This window comes from Phacochoerus africanus, chromosome 3 (assembly GCF_016906955.1).
Source record: "Phacochoerus africanus isolate WHEZ1 chromosome 3, ROS_Pafr_v1, whole genome shotgun sequence".
NCBI classification, from domain to species: Eukaryota; Metazoa; Chordata; class Mammalia; order Artiodactyla; family Suidae; genus Phacochoerus; species Phacochoerus africanus.
Window position 1 is genome coordinate 205,177,462 of NC_062546.1, and position 16,687 is coordinate 205,194,148.

The window sequence follows — 16,687 nt, forward strand, 5'->3', positions numbered from 1 at the left end:
GACCCACAAGCTCTGGGCTGTGCCTGGGCTTGTAGGTGAGGGGCGAGGCAGGGCCTCCCTCTCTGGATCGCATGTGTTGTCTGTGAGGCAGGGCTGGCAGCCAGGACCCCAACCCCCCACCCCCACCCCCGCCCCAGGACAGGAGGGTGACTAGCACGCTGGACTGCTGATGCCACAAGGGCTCGTGGGCACAGCAGGACACGGTCCTGCCCAGGACTGCTTTGTGGTACACAAGACAGACGCATCCTCGGGAACTTTCTGCCTAGTGGGACGTGTTGCCACGGCAGTGCCCGGGGTGTCCAGGGCAGGAGCCCCTCCAGACGCGATCCCCACTTCCACCTGCTCTGTCCCTGGCAGGAGGAGCGCGTGGGGTGGGGGCAGTGTCCCCTCTTCGGTTCTCCCAGGCGGTTCCTGCACAACCTCCTCCGGGTTCTGCTGCGGCCTCCTCTCCGCGTCTCCAGGACGGACCCCTGGGCTCACACCCCCCTCAGGGGGTCCTCAGCACCGCCTGCCCTAGTAAGTAGCCCTTGGGGAGCTCTCTGCAGCTCCCCCACGAGCTTCCTGCTGGAACCCTCACCAACACAGGCTGCCACTCTTCAAAAGCCCAGGGACGTCGCTGTAATTTTAATGAGACCCGGAGCCCTCCAGAATCTCCGTACATCAAGGAAGAAACTGTGCAGCTCGCCTTTCCCTGAGCCCAGGGAATAAAACAGGAAGCGAGCAAGAAAAGTGAGACTTGGGAGGACAAAGTGAAAGGCGTTGGACGTTGAAAAACTTTTCTGTGTTTGGTTAAGTGAGGAGATAAAACTGGAATCGCACTCCAGTTAGAACCGAATGAGAATGTGAATTCATTTCATCAGAACCAATGGGATGCAGCCAGTCTGCTAAAAAAAAGCAAATTTATGCCTTAAATGCTCTCATAAGAATTCCCGAAAGAGTGGCAATGACTGATCTTACTGCCAACTTCAGAATTCAGATGAGTAACGACCAAAAAACGTCACAGAAAGCACAGGAGAGAGGTTAAGATAAAGCCCTGAAGTTGTGAAATAGAAAATAAACAAAAATTAGGGGGAAAAGGATTGACTCTTTGAAAACAAGGAGACTAGCACCACAGAAAAAAGAGTTACCATTAAACGTTTATGTAAAAAGTGAAACTCTAACTAAAACCGGCAGCTTTCTGGGAAAATGTTAAGCGCCCAGATTTCCCCAAGCTTCCGCGGCCTGAATGTTTACAGCCCCCAAACTCAGGGGTTGAAATCCTGACGCCCAAGGTCGTAGGAGGAGGGGCTTCCCGCAAGCGATTAGATGAGGAGGTGGCGCCCTCGTGAGTGGGGTTAGTGCCCCTGGGAAAGAGCCCTGTCCCCCCTTCCGGGACGCGAGGACACGAATCGGAGGCACTTTTGGGGCTGTTGGCAGGAAGATTCTGCCGAAGGCGGGTCCGCGGGCATCCGCTCCAGCGCAGAGCGGACGAAGGCGCAGGGAGAAACCCCGAGCGCTCCAACCGCACGGGGAGACGCGGGCAGGGCGCCCGGCCCCGCGGGACCCCAACCTCGGCGTTTCCGTGTTCGAGGCGGGGGAGGGGCGGTCAGGAGTTTGGGATCAACTCCTGATGGTCCCCCGCAAGCCCTTGAGGACACTCAGATCAGAAGCACCTCACACCCTCCTCGCCCACCGTCGGCTGGCAGACCCCCGGGGGTCCGATTTGGGCGCGTCCCCTCTGGTCTGGTGCCGGGGACCACGCGTGTCATCGCACCTTCCCAAGCGCAGTCCCTGGAGGGGGCCGGGGATTCACACGCGGGCCCGCAGCCTGGCGGCTCTGCGACAGACGGGAAGGCGCAGTGCTGTCCACGCATCCCTGTCGTCACCGCGATTCAGGGTCCAGCATCTTCCCAAGTGTGTGCGGTGCTGCCGGGTGATTGGGGTTTCCTCCCCGCGAGCCCTTCTGGCCATTGCCTCGGTTCAGGTTTACTGCTGGAAGTTTTTCTCATTGATTTGCAAATGGCAAATAAGTAAATAAATGTTCAAAATCAGAAAAAACTGGGCGCCATGCCTATGTTTTCCTCTGCCCGTGGTCAGTAAAGGCTGAACGTTGTTGTTGGAGGCTATTGGAGACAGATTTTAGTGCCTCTTGAAAAGGAGACCTACTGAGTCATAGAAAATATATATGTGTATTTAGCTTTCCCAGAAACTGCAGTAAGACTTTCCACTCCCATCAGCAGTGTAAAGGGTTCCGCTAGGATCACATCCTTGCCAATGTTTGGTATTGTCAACCTTTTTTTATTTCAGCCATCCTGCTTTTCTTAATAGTTCCTTGATGACAGAATTCCTTCGTGGCTCAGAGGTAACGAACCCGACTGGTATCTATGAGGCCGGGGCTTTAATCCCTGGCCTCCCTCCGTGGGTTAAGGATCCGGCGTTGCCGTGAGCTGTGGTGTAGGTTGCAGACGCGGCTGGGATCTGGCCTGGCTGTGGCTGGGGTGTAGGCTGGCGGCTGCAGCTCTAGCTCCAGCTCTGATTCAGCCCCTAGCCTGGAACTTCCGTATGCCTCGGGAGCCGCCCTCAAAAAGGACAAAAACATAAATAAAATTTAAAAAAACAGAATCTGAAGCAAAAGGAGGAAAAGGTTAACATTTCTTTAACTAGAAGAGGTCCATGGGTTTTGAAAACTTTCCAAATATTTAAAAACATAAACATATATTGGAAAGTATATTCCAATCACAGCAGCAACCAAAGCTTAAAAGTGCCAAGGCACACATTTAGCATAAATGGACAAGGTTTTATTTAAAAAACGATAAATGTTTATTGAAGACATAAAATTTATATGAATAATTGAGAGAGAGAATACTTTCCTAGAAGGGAAAACTAAATATTATAAATTTAGTGCAATTTCTTTCTCTCTTTCTTTCTTTCCCTCTCTCTCTCTCTCTCCTCTCTTTCTTTTTGCTTTTTGGGGCCTTACCCATAGCGCAGGGAAGCTCCCAAGCTAGGGGTGGAATTGGAGCTGCCAGCCTACACCACAGCCAGAGCAACACAGGATCTGACCCGTGTCTGTGACCTACGCCTTAACCACAGCAACGCCCAGTCCCCGACCCACTGAGGGAGGCCAGGCATCAAAGCCGCATCCTCATGGGTACCGGTCAGATTCGTTTCCGCGGCGCCTCGCCGAGCGCTCCCTAACGCGGTTTCTGTAAACGTCGGAAGAGAGCACTTTAGGAAGCTAAGCTCATTCTCAGGTTAATTAGGCAACGCCAGCAAGAGCAGGAAACCTGAGACCAGTGAAAGAAAGACGTCTGAGAGGATTTCATCTGTCTTGGGGGCCACGCCGAAACTTGTCACAACGGCACTGATTCGACACCGGCGAAAGAACCGACGCAAGGATCAATGAAACAAACATACAAATGACCTTAGCTTGAGATGAAGGTGGCATTTCAGACCAGTAGGGAAGTCAGCCTATTTTCTGAACTGTGTGTCAGGAGGAGAGAAACAGTAAGACGTCTTACTTTATATACAGAGAAAATTCCAGATGGATTCAAATTCCCAACTAATAATTAAAACTTCTGGCTGTTTTAGGAATTCCCTGTGGTGACTCCGTGGTAACAAACCCAACTAGTATCCATGAGGTTTGATCCCCGGCCTCGCTCAGTGGGTTAAGGATCTGGCGTTTCTGGGAGCGGTGGTGTAGGTCCCAGACACGGCTCGGATCCGGCATCGCTGTGGCTGTGGCATGGGGTCCAGTTCGAGCCCTAGCCTGGGAACCTCCATATGCCGCGGGTGTGGCCCTAAAAAGACAAAAAGAGAAAAAAAAAACCTTCTGGCTATTTTGTCCCCTCAAAAATTACAAATCCTCTTTTTCATTTCCTTAGGCTAGGCAGGATCTTTCCAGAGCCGAAGGAAACCAGAAGCCATAAGGGACAAGCCTGACAGGCTTGGTGGCCACATCAAAATGGAGAACTTGAATGTGACAAAATCGACCAGAGACAGAGTTATGTGAAAAAAATAAAAGCCAACTAAGAGGAAATGTTTCTGAGATGCGGAAAAGACCGCGTCTGAGTGTTCATAACACTGAGACGCCGGTAAGTGGCAGATCCGTGCATCTCTGGGTTTGAGTGTTTATGCAAAAAAGAACATATGAAAAACGCTGAGAAAGAAGCAACCACATTTTAAAGACTGCAAAGCCGTGCGGGCTGTAGAACAGCGCCCTGAGGACACAGACATTGAGTGGCCGCTCCCTGGATGACTCCGCCCCGCCCCACCTGCCCAGGGGTCAGGGAAGGGGTGCAGGGGAGGGTCCTGGCTGACGGGCATAGAGGAGCCGGGGGTCCAGGCCCTTTCAGCTCCCACCTCGCGGTGACGTTCTCGATGTGTGTGCTTGCATCCGTCCCGGGAGACTTCTCTTTAACCGCGTGAGTGAGGTTCCTGTGGCTGCGTAACAACCCGCCAGCCACATGGTGGCTGAAACCAACCCAGATTCACGCCCCCGTGTTTCTGCAGCCCACAAGCCCAACATCAGTCTCGCTTTGCCAAAACCAAGGCGTTGGTGTCCGCAGCGTCCCTCCCGAGGCTCCGGGGGAGAGTGTGACCTCGCCTCTCCCGGCTTCTGCACCCTTGTTCCTCAGCCCGTGCTCCCCGCTTCCCTCTTCAAAGCCAGCATCGCATCGTCTTCCAGTGCCTGCTTCTGCTGTCCCATCGGCCTCTGCCTTCTCTGCGTGTCTAGATTCCTCTGCCCCTCTCTTATAAGGACCCTTGTGGTGGCATGCAGGGGCCATGTGGGTCATCCGGAATAATGCCCCCAGCTCAGGATCCTGAGCTTAAACACACCTGCAGAATCTTTACTGTGCAAGAAGACATTCTCAGGTGCCGGGGCTGAGATCCGGAGAGCCTTGGCGTCTGTCTGCTGCTTCTTCTTCTTTTTCTTAGTGCTTTTTTAGGGCCACGCCCAGGGCATGTGGAGGTTCCCAGACTAGGGGTCCAATCGGAGCTGTAGCCGCTGGCCTACACCACAGCCCTAGCAACGCAGGATCCGAGCCACATCTGCCACCTACACCACAGTTCATCGCAACGCCAGATCCTGAACCCTCTGGGCGCAGCCAGGTCTCTCTGTCTTCTATGCCTGGACGTTAACAGGGACGAGCACGTGGCAGGATACTTTGGCTTGTTCCGAGCCATGTGCTGCCGGTCCTGCAGAGGCTGTAGGTCTAGACCCCACTTCCCAGACACCTGCTGCGTCGATGTAGGTTCTGCCAACCCCGTGACCTCACGGCGGTGTTGAGGGCAGAGGGCTGCCAAGGTTGGCGGCCTCCTGGGCGGGCAGCGCAGTGACATGGCTTTGGGTCATTTCTGGAAGCGTGAGAAGCTCTGCATCTTCAGTCTTCCCTTTGGTCGAGAACGGTGACCAGCATCCTGCCATGAACCCCTTTCTGCTCAAACCAACCGAAGTGCGTCCTCCCTGAGCCCCGGCTGGTGTGGCCCACAGGATGGTCACAGCCAACACTAAAACCACCGACCTCCTCCGTGGCTGTGATTAGAACCCCTGGGGGACAGTGAGAAATGCCCCGGCCTGAGCTCAAGGACCAGCCCGACTCAGGATGGCCGAGGAGGCGTCGGGGCCCAGCCATTTTCAAGGCTCCTGGGCTTGGTCGATTGTCCCGAGCAGCGGGCTGAGAACACGGCCTCGGGCGGCTGCCTTTGCTGCAGCATCGGCCTTCCGCTCCCCTAAAAGTGACTGACACACTCTCCCAGCGTGTCACCCTCCGAGGATCAGCGGCCACAGCCGTCCCTGCTGGACCCCGTAACCTACCCCTCCAGCCTTCGGTTACTGGCCGAGAACAGTCCGCCCCTCTCCACGCAGGCTCACAGCGCCCCTGCCCCTGACCAGGCAGGCCTGCCCCCCCGCCCCGGGTTGGGCCCCCAAACACAGAATCTTGGTGCCCAGAGGTCACTTGTCTCCGTGCTTGGGTGCCAGTGCCTCCCTTCTGCGTGTTTCTCTCCGTGTGATGGGGTGCGGGTGGGTTTCCTCCCAGGGGATGTGGGTCCCTGGGCCACCCCAGAGCCGCCACGGGGGTCTTCTGCGCTGCTTCACCCCAAGGAAAGGCAGCCCGTGGAGGGTTTGGTCCAGGCGTGGAGGTCAGGGGATGACATGGCAAAAACAAAATTGGCAGCCAAAGTGGCTGAAATGAAACCTTTTCTTAGATCCTGGCAGGAGAGAGGCTGCCCTTGGCGGAAGGAGTTTGGGGATCAATTCCTTTCTCATCAGCTGTTCAGGAGCAGAGGTGGGGGGGGGCCCGGCCTGCATCCCAACGACAGGGCCGTCTGTCCTGCTCTTCCAGGCATGAGGGCCTCAGGGGTCCCTCGAACCGGCCACACTGAGCCTTGCTTTCCTGGGGGAGTCAGGTCTCCTCGCCAGGCGGCTGTGGGCTTCAAGTCAGGAGCCTGACCGCCCCCACCAGAGGCACAGTCTCTGGGGGACACGGGCGGAGTGGAGGGGGCCCGGTGCGGGGCTCCCGGCATCAGCGGAGCAGAGGGGTCCAGAGGCCAGGCCAGGTCAGCGCAGGACCACGGCCCTGTGACCCCGCATTCTGGGGCAGCGGCGAGAAGAGTGAGGGCCCGGCCGTGTCCTGAAAGCGGCGGAGGTTCTCAGAGCCCCCTGCATGTCCTGCCTGCCCGGGAGCCTCCCCGGGGGCCAGGGCCGGCCGAGCCAGAAGGGGCTGGTGAGCCTGCCCACCTCCCAGGGGGATCCGGGCTGGGGCCCTGCTGGCAAGCACCCCTTAGAACCACCCGCTTCCTCCCCTGTCCCCGGGGCTGAGCACAGGGAGCCCCACCCCACAACGGATGCCGCCGGGCACCTGCACACCGGCCAGTGCGAGTGGACCCAGGGCCAGGCCCTCCTCCGGGGCCAGCTTGGCCGGCCTCCCTGCCCTAGCAGAGTGTCCTCGGGTAGGTCACGGCCTTGCTCCCTGCCTCAGCGTCCACGTCCATCAACAGGGAATTTGAAAAGCCTGCTTTCCTTGAGGGGGTGCCAGGCTTGGCCAAGCGAGATTCTGTGAGGTGAGGCTGGGCAAACCGAGAGCCGCCCACCTCACCCCGGCTTCCAGAGCATCGGGAAGGACGGATCCTGGACCCCTAGCCCCTGAGCTCTCCCCAGGGAAGTGGGAACCAGCATGCTCTTGGGGTCCCCCAGCTCCCCAACATCTCCCCCACCTCATCTTGGCAGCACTGAGGGGCAGGTGCATGGGGAGAGGTCGGACGGGGGCCTGCAACCTCTGTCGCCCCTTCCCCAACACCCCGGTCCGGTCCGGGGCAGGGGCAGCTCAGAAGAAATGTGTGGACATTCCAGAGCCCCCACCAGGGCAGGGCAGGGGCGGGGCGCCCGGGCTGGGGGCCGGACCCCAGGCTTCCAGCACGACTGGGTGAAGGCCTGTCTGAGCTGGGGCTGTGGCAAAGGGGCTGAGGCAGGCCCTGTCCTGAGAAGGGGACCTCCCCTGCCCTGGATAACCCCTCTCAGGGCAGTCCCACCCGCCCACAAGCAAGTCAGGTGCGGCCTTGGGCCCCATGCTCCACGGGGTCAAACCTCAAACCCTGAAGGAAGGTTCCCCTCCTGCTCTGCTGCCCTCGTCCCTCCCCCTGCCCAGAGGCTCCTGGACTGGAAGTCTGTGCCCTGGGGCTGGCGGGTGAGAGGGAGTCAGGGAGAGGAGCTGGTGGGTGGTCAGGGACCACGGGCAGCCGGCCAAGGCCTTCAGATCCAGAGCTTCAGACCCACGACCCGGGGGCTTCTAATAAACACAGGGTCACAGCCCCCACCCTGACCTCCTGAGCCAGGATCTGCTCTCAGACAAGCTTCCCAGAGGCCACTTTCTGCCGAGGCCTGAGAGACGCCCCCCCCATTAAAAGAGACTGGTGCACACAGCAGCACGCAACGCGGGCCCCAGGCTGAATCCCACCTCCAACAAACCACCCTGCAAAAGTTATTTTTCGGTCGATTGGGAAAATTCGTCTCCAGACAGACCATGAGATGATGCTAAGGAATCTGCTTTAGTTTCGGTAGCGCCTGCCAGAAATGCAGATTCCCGGGCTCCCCGCCCCTCCCCAGTCCTGCTGAGCCATAAAGGCTGGGGATTCTGACCCTCGCTCTCACTTGGGCCCCTCTGCCCTCCAGACGGGAGCTCACAGGAGGGGCACCTCCTCTCCCGGCTCCCTCGAAGCACCTGCTTGCTGTGAGGTGTCACGGCCACAGAGGGCGGCCAGGATGCCCCGGGGCTGCCAGTTAAGCTCTCTCCCCAGTCTGACTCAGAGAGCCTGCCTGCCTGCTCCCACCTCGGCCGTGCTTCCTGCTGCCGCCTGGGCGTGCGGAGGCCACAGACGGTGGCGACGACGGCCCCTCCCCAGGCGGTGGGCTTTCTCACCCTCTCACAACCATTTACCCTCCGACAGCTGACACAGAGAAGACGCAGTAGGTGATGGTATAGAAGCAAAAAGGTGAATTACCGAAGCCACGTCCGAACCTCTCCCAGGATGGGAAAGACATGGGGCTGAAGTTTGCTGAAACCAAAGGACGGACCGTGGGCCCAACACAGGGTCGTCTGTGCTGCGGGAAACCTCAACCCGCCGAGTTTTTAAAAGGCGGCTGTGGGAGCTCCCGCTGTGCTGCCGCGGGCTCTGCGGCGCCTCTGCCGCGCGGGGCGCAGGTTGGCTTCCCGGCCCTGCAAGGTGGGTTTCGCATCCACTGTTGCTGCAGCGGTGGTGTAGGCTGCGATGGCAGCTCCGATTTGATCCCTGACCTGGGAACTCCACATGCTGCGGGGCGGCCCAAGAAGGAAAACAATGTAATAATTAGTCAACTGTGCGTCTTCGTCAGGGCCCCCAAGAGCACCCCCAGGCTTGATTCCCTCGGCGGACCCCCGGACTCCGCAGAGGACGCGCTCACACCCGGACTCAGGACAGAGAACGGATCCAAAGCGGTATCAGGAGAAGGAAGAGGCGCGTGGGGACCAGGCGGGGACCAGGCCCCTCCGGCCCAGGGCAGGCTTAGCTCCCCGCCACCCGCCGTGACGCCTTGGGAGACGCTGTCCCACTCGGAAGGCCCATTAGAGACGCAGCGCCCAGGGCTTGTACTGGGGACGGGTGGTGGGCCCCTGTGCCTGGTGAAGGTTCCAGGCTCCCAGGAGGAAGTGGCGCCTGGCACGAGCCTCACTGGGCACAGACGCTTAGGGGCAGCGAGGCCCCCTCGTCCACGAGGCTGCTGGGGACACTCCCGGGGGCTTGCTGCCCAGGACCAGTCTTACAAGTGGGCCTCTCCTGGGGGCAGGTGGTCCTGCCTGTTAACCCTTTTCTTCACAGTAGGTACAAAATAGCTCCCAGAAATCAATGAAAAGACATCACTCTAGAAACACTGTGCTTTTCTTTTTTTTTTTTTTTTCCTCTTTTGGTCTTTTTAGGGTCGCACTTGCAGCATATGGAGGTTCCCAGGCTAGGGGTCGAATCAGAGCTGAAGCTGCCAGCCTGCACCACAGCCACAGCAACATGGGATCTGAGCTGTGTCTGCAAACCACACCACAGCTCACAGCCATGCTAGATCCTTAACCTGCTGAGCGAGGCCAGGGATCGAATCCTCGTCCTCATGGATACTAGTCGGATTTGTTACCACTGAGCCACAGCGGGAACTCCGGGAAATACTCGATTTAAGCTGCAGCTAATAAAACAGACCTGTTCCCCAGACATGTTGTTACATGACAGTATCAACTTTCCGCCCCTCAAAAGTCAGTCAAATGGCTTAAGAAATCTTTTTTTTTTTTTTTGCCCTTTCTAGGGCCACTCCCACGGCATATGGAGGTTCCCAGGCTGGGGGTCGAATCGGAGCTGCAGCCGCCAGCCTATGCCAGAGCCACAGCAACGCGGGATCAGAGCTGTGTCTGTGACCTACACCACAGCTCACGGCGATGCTGGATCCTTAACCCACTGAGCAAGACCAGGGATTGAACCTGCAGCCTCATGGTTCCTAGTCAGATTCGTTAACCACTAGCCACAATAGGAACTCCCGAGAAATCATGTATTTTCCTGGAAGCAATCTAAATGCCCATCCACAGAGGACTGGATAAAGAAGATGTGGTGCATGTATACAGTGGAATAAGACTCCGCCGTAAAAAAAGAACAAAATAATAATTCTGTAGCCGCGTGGGTGGACCTGGAGATTAGCATAAGTGAAGTAAGTCAGACAGAGAAAGGTCGCTAATAAGTGGAATCTAATAAAAATGATACAAAGACCTTCCTCTCAAAACAGAAACAGACTCAAAGATTTCAAAACCAAACTCACGGTTGCCAGAGAAGAGGTGCGGGGGCGCGATGGATGAGGAGGCTGCGACTGGCACATGCAGACCCCTCTACGCAAAATCGCCCGGTGACAAGGGCCTTCTGTCCAGCTCGGGGGAATCTACTCGATTCTCCGTGATGGGCTATGTGGGGAAAGAAACCGCAAAAGAACCGTCAACGTGGCCGATGCACCTTCCCGGACCCCGAACTAACGCAACACTGTATGTCTCCTAGACGCCAGCGAAGTGCATTTGAAAGAAAAGAAATCATTATTTTCACGTTTATTAAGAAAAGCTTGGAACAGCAGGGTCTGACAAACTCCCAGCTGTCTCAGGAGTGAACGAGCATCGGGTCAAATGCGTTCTGTCGTCATCAGGGACCACGGGTGCTCTGGCCTTAACTCCACTCAAATACCAGCACATGCCGAGTGATTTCGGTGACAGAGACGAAAAGCTGGCCGTGTGAATACAAGAAAGCATAAACAGGCTCGTGTAATAGAGGGTTTCCAGGCATTTAACATGCTGTGAATTTATTTTGGTCTTTTAAAAATTATTTCCAGGAGTTCCTGCCGTGGCTCAGCGGTAATAATCTTACTAGTACCCGTGAGGATGCCGGTTTGATCCCTGGCCTCGCTCAGTGGGTTAAGGATCCAGCATTGCCGTGAGCAGTGGTGCAGTTCGCAGACGCGGCTCAGATCTGGCGTGGCTGTGGCTGTGGTGTAGACAGGCAGCTCCGATTCGACCCCTAGCCTGGGAACCTCCGTATGCCTCAGGTGCAGCCCTAAAAAAAAAAAAAAAGGCATAACTAACTAAGTAGAAATCATTTCCAGTGAGCACATAACACTTTTATGTTTTAACATTCCGTTTAAAAAGCGAATCCGGGCAGGCACTGAATTTGAACAGCCAAGGCCCCCGGTGTGCCACAGCCTCCGGCTCAGACGACTCACACGACGTCTGCGAAGCGTCCCCTCACACAGCAGCCTTTCCACCCCCTGAGAAGCAGGGGAGGGAGAGCGCCCGGGCCGCCCCCAGACCCCGAGAGGGGAGTTACATGCGGGAAGCAGGTTCTCCGACGGCTCCCACCCCCGCCCCGGAGACAACTGAGTTTAGGGCAGTGGACGTTTAGGAAGCGCTGACGTGGGAGCCGTGGGGACGTGAGCCCCAGGGCACGTGGCCGAGCCCTGCCCTCTTGCCCGAAGAGCTGGGCTGTGTCCGGAGCTGGGGCGGGGCTGGCAGCCTGAGGCGCCGAGAGGCCCCGGGGGCCGCATTCCCATCACCCGAGTTGCTACAAAGCCAAACAACTTCCCCGTGTGTGGTTGCTGAGCGGAACCGGAGTTTCAACCACCGTGGGGGCGTGAGACTGGGGACAAGAGCGAGGGTGTGAAAGAGACACCCAGGAGCCCTCAGAGGCTGTGCCCAGGCCACGGGGCCAAGGGCACTGGGGGTGGGGCCAAGGACCTGTGGGTGGGGCCAAGGGCGCTGGGGGTGGGCACCCCGATGGGGAGCTCAGCAGCCAATGCCAGCAGCAGTGCCCGCGCGCTCGGCCCTGGGCATCTAACAGCTGTTGACAGCAAAGCCCAAAGTAAACCCCAAGAGCTGACTCCCCGATGTGTTAGCTTCCTAGGGGCAGAGACAGAGCCCCACAAACTGGGTGGTGGGCACTGCCAGTTCTGGGGGCCAAAATTGAGGTGTGGGCAGGGCCGCGCTCCTCGGCAACCTCCGGAGGAGGGTGGTTCCTGCCTCTCCAGCTTCTGCTGGTGGCCGGCCATCCTGGGCCCCCCCCCGGGTTGTGGTCACATCTCTCCAGCCTGCCTCTGTCGTCACGCAGCCCCTCCAGAGTGTCCCTCTGGATCTGCGCCCCCCGCCCCCATAACGACACCTGTCACTGGGTGGGGCCGCCGTGCCACAGCGTGACCTCCTCTTATGTTGCACATCTGTGGTGACCCACTAGGAGGTGACTTTCACGGGTCACCAGGAGTGAGGACTGGAACACAAACTTGCAGGGGGCACCACCCAACCCACAGCCCCTGAAGGCACTGGTTCCCGGGCCCCACAGAGGAATCTGCCAGCAGGGCTGCGGTGAGGGCACAGGGCAGCAGCCCCAGCCCTGCAGGGCCGCCGGCATGTCTGTCCTGCTGCTCCGTAAGGACAGCCCGCCTTCTGCCTCGGCTTCCTTGGTCACCTCAGAGGAGAGCACGCCAGCTGTCCTGGTGTCGGGTGGGGGGGGGGTCCTCAAGTTTGCGAGGGCCTTGAAGAGTCCCTGAGACTCTGCCTCCTGAGGCCCGGCCACCCTCGGAGGCCCCCATGCGTCGGCCTCATCAGCCTGGGCAGGACGCCTCCCGGAGCTTGGGAGGGTGACAGGGAACGGGCAGTGCTTTGGCGGATCTGGGGTCCCGGACACCCCTTTGCCTCCCAGGCCTCAGGGAGCAGAGTGCCCTCGGCCTGTGTGCAGCCCTGGAGGCACAGAGCCGGGGACGGCAGGTGGCCTGGTACCGGCGCTCAGACAAGCTAAGGAGGCGCAGGTCCCGGCCAGAGGGCGGCGGCTGGAAAGACGGCTGGTCCTGCCCGTCCAGCCGTGGGCCCTGGGCGAGCCCCCCACACAGGGCTGGTTCACAGCCTCAGGAGGGCCAGCTAGACAGCTGCATGGTCCCTGTCATCCACCGAGGTCTGCAGACAGGACACCGAGTGGCCGCTTTCTGGGTGGGGGTGGAGAGGCTGGGGTGCCCTGGGCGATTGCAGACCGAGACCCTGCTGGGTTAGAAGTCATGCCAGTGGGAGATACCCCCAAACATGAAATTATGAAAGCTGCTTCAAGTATCTCCACGTCTTGGTAAACTCGGCCAGTGGGCACCCAGCTGCCCCGCAGGGCACAGGCCGGAGGGCGCTTCCACACGGCCTGGCCAGAGCTCCCACTTCTCGGGCAGGCATGAGGCTCCTGAGTGGGGAGCACAGCCTCCTCTCTGGTTTGTCACAACTGTCACATTAGGAATGACACAGCGCCCCGGGGACCCAATGGGAGAGGGCGGAGCCCCCACGAGGCCCTGAGGATCTCGACCCACAGAGCGGGCGGCTTGGGAGCCCCCGGAAGCTGCGCTTTTCCTGGAGCGCACTCACCGTTGCCACCGATTTGTCTGTCTGCTGCCCGCTCAGCGCCTGCAGGTGGGGTGCCCGCGCAGGCCGTCGCTGTTGTGGGGACAAGGCACATGAGCCGTGCCTGCGGCCGTGGCCGGGGACCCACAGCAGAGCGGGGCCGCGCCCTGGGCTGGGTTCCCGGCCCTTTGCCGCAGCAGCAGCCTTCCCACTGAAGGCCCGGTGTCCTGCGCCCGGGGCGCCGTGACCACGAGGAAGCAGCATCAACGTGGCGGGGCTGGGGTGAGAGTAGGTGGGCCCGTGGCACCTCCCAGGGCACAACTACACAGACACCCAGGATGCGGCGTCCCAGCAGAGACCGCTCCAGGCGTTGGCCTGGCCAGGCACCTTGCGCCCGGACGCCCTGAAGCCAAGCACCCTGGGGGTCCTGCCACCTGGGGTGAGACTGCAGGTCTCAGGCCAGCTCCTCCCCACCCGGGACCTGGTGGGCTGCCCGAGAGAAAATGAGTGCTGGGCATCTGATAGTCTCCTCCCAATTGGGATGGCAGGACAAGCTGGCTCTAGCCGTCGGTTTGAAACAGAGCCTCCTGGAGACCCCGGCGGGCAGAAAGGATGAGAAGCCACGAGAGCCAGCAGACAAGGCCATTGCCTGGGCGCCAAGGGAGCAGATGGTGCCCACTTGCCCTCACAGCCCTGCTCTGGGGCGCAGTGGGGTGCAGACCCCCAGGCAAACAATCCTTCGTGCTTCTCACGTCAACTAAGGAAAACCGCAAGTTCAATGTGAAAAGCAGACTCAGCGTGTGGCACGCTGTGGCAGGCAGCAGTCAGTGGACTCCACCACCGACTGGAGCGCTAGGACAGCCCTGGTGCACGGGGGGCTGGACCGGGGCCCACCTGCAGGCAGGGCAGGCGCCCAGTGCTGGTCTGGACGCCCCCACCCAGGGCCCCGTGGCTGCTGACCTAGGGCCCTGCCAGGTGGCAGGGGGTGAGCTGGCTGGTCCTCACGGAGTTACCAGGTGCTGCTGCTGACCTTTGCGTCAAGGCTGCAATGGCCTGGCCCACCTGGCCAGGTGGCCCTTATCACCAGGGCTCTAAGGACAGAGGTGGGTTACCTGGCGTGCTGTCCGCTGTCGTCAGTGGCCGGCGGCTCTGCTCTCCGGCTGCGGGAACGCCCTCTGGATTGCAACAGCTCCCCCGTGGTGGTGTCCGCACAGGACCTCCCCCGTTTGGGAACAAAGCACACCTCCTGCTTTCCCTGGGCTGCACCCACCCACCCCCAGGCCAGGACAGGTCGGCCAGCCCCGGCCAGACTTCCCCCGCCCTCCTGTGCCGCGCTGGCCACCCACCAGTGCTGCGTGAAGCAGGATCCTGCCCAAGGCTGTACATGGGCAGGGTGACCCATGGGGCGTGTGGCGTGCGGGACAGGCATCCGAGAACTCCAGAGGGGACAGGTCCGCCAGGCTTGGCCCCTGCTCTGAGGGAGGGGCAGGAGGGCCAAGCAAAGGAGGCACAAGCCCTCCAGGCCGAGGGCACAGCTCCTGCAGAGGCACAGATGCCCTCGTCAGACTGGAGTGGGGGCACCTGTGGCCTGGGAGGTAGTGGGCAGTGAGCTGGGGTCCAGGAGGGCGGAGGGTGGGTGAGAGCACAACGGCTCAGCCACTGAGAAGGAGAAAGGGCGAGAGCTGAGCCGCCAGGGCTGCCCTTTGGGGCTGCTGCCCGGGTGGACAGAGCTACGGGTCTGCCATGGCAGGTCAGCCCCAGCCGCGTCTGGCTCCAGACGCCCAGAGGGCACAGATGGACGCCATGGGGGAGGACCTGAGGCCACCGCTCAGTCGGGGGTCTGCAAAGCCCTCTCCTGCCAGGCCTCCAGGCTGGGCAGCGCCCCTACCTTTGTGCCCAGGGCCTGCTGTTCCTTCGGCCTGCCAGGCCTGCGCAACCCTGCTGGCCCAGCTCTGTGGCCCTCTCCCTGGATCTTTTCCTGGCAGCCCCTGGGCTCCTCCCTCCTCCAGGCTCTCGGGCCCTCTGGGCATCTCTGCTCAGCGCCCAGGAGGCTGTGTAGACCCCAGTCCCTTGCCACCTGGCTCTGCCACCTGCCGGCTGCCAAGAAGGCTTCTGCTCCTCTTCTTGCTCTCTCTGCATCACTGGAGCAGCCAGACCGGGTGCTGGCCGGAGTGAGGGCCTGGCAAGGGAGCTGGGAGCGTGCCAAGCGGTGGCATGGCGTGCCTGCCTTGGGCCTGGGCCACGTCTCGCCCCTTCCTTGGGGCCACGCTGAGTTGCTTTCTGCCCATCACCGGAGCCATCCCCTCCGCCTCACTTCCACCCTCCTCTCAGCAGGCGCTCCGGTGCTCAGGCCGTGACGGTCCAGCCTGGCTAAAGCTCATGAGTCCCTGCGGCCCCGGGACACCAGCAACAAGGGAACGGGAGGGGCCCTGCTGGGCTGAGGAGCGAGTCTCCGTGGGAGAAGGTCACACGCAGGTCATGGGGACATGGCCGAAGGCTCTGAGGAGCCCAGACGCCCCCCTGGTTACTGCGGCCCGGGCTTCAGATCCCCAGACATGGAGCAGGACGCCCCAGCCAGCGCCCACCAGGTGCTTGAGACCTGCAAGAGGCGTGGGGCCACCCAAAGGGCACCCAGAGCTTCCCTCTCCTGGTCACTCCCGCGCAGCCTCCCCCCTGCCCCCGCCTCCCCAGGTCACCACGGTCCTGCGTTCATCCCACCCGCCTCGTGACTTCCCAGCCAGCCCCCCTCGATTCTGGGGGTGCAGGCCCTCGGGAGGGGGGCAGGGGGCAGAGGAAACACTTGCTCCGAAAGGTTGGGGCATAAGCACGTCCTCTGTGGGTGCGTGTGTGTTTACGCGCGTGGGGCACGTATGTTTTCTAAAGTGAGTCTTTCCAGGAGCAAAGCCACAGTCAGCAAAATACGGCCCCAGGGCCAAATGTGGCCCACTGCTTATTTTGTCAATAAAGTTTCCTCAGCACAGGGCCACACCCTTATAACAGCTTTGGCACCGCAGCAGGATTGAGAAGTTTGAAAACAGCCCACAGGCCTGCCAAGCCTGAGATGTTGGCTCTCTGGGGCACCAAGAAAAGCGTCATGGCCCCTGAGCTCAGCAAGAGGCACTGGGCTGGGCATCCACCTGGGACGGCAACACGGAGCCAGGAGGAGGGGGCGGAGGGCAGGGGACAGCTCGCCCAGCGCTGTTTTCCGCTGACTGGACTTTGGCAGCTCCTCCTCCCCCACCGAGGGGTCAACACCCCCGCTGCCAGGACCTCACGTGTCGGACGAGCATTGATAA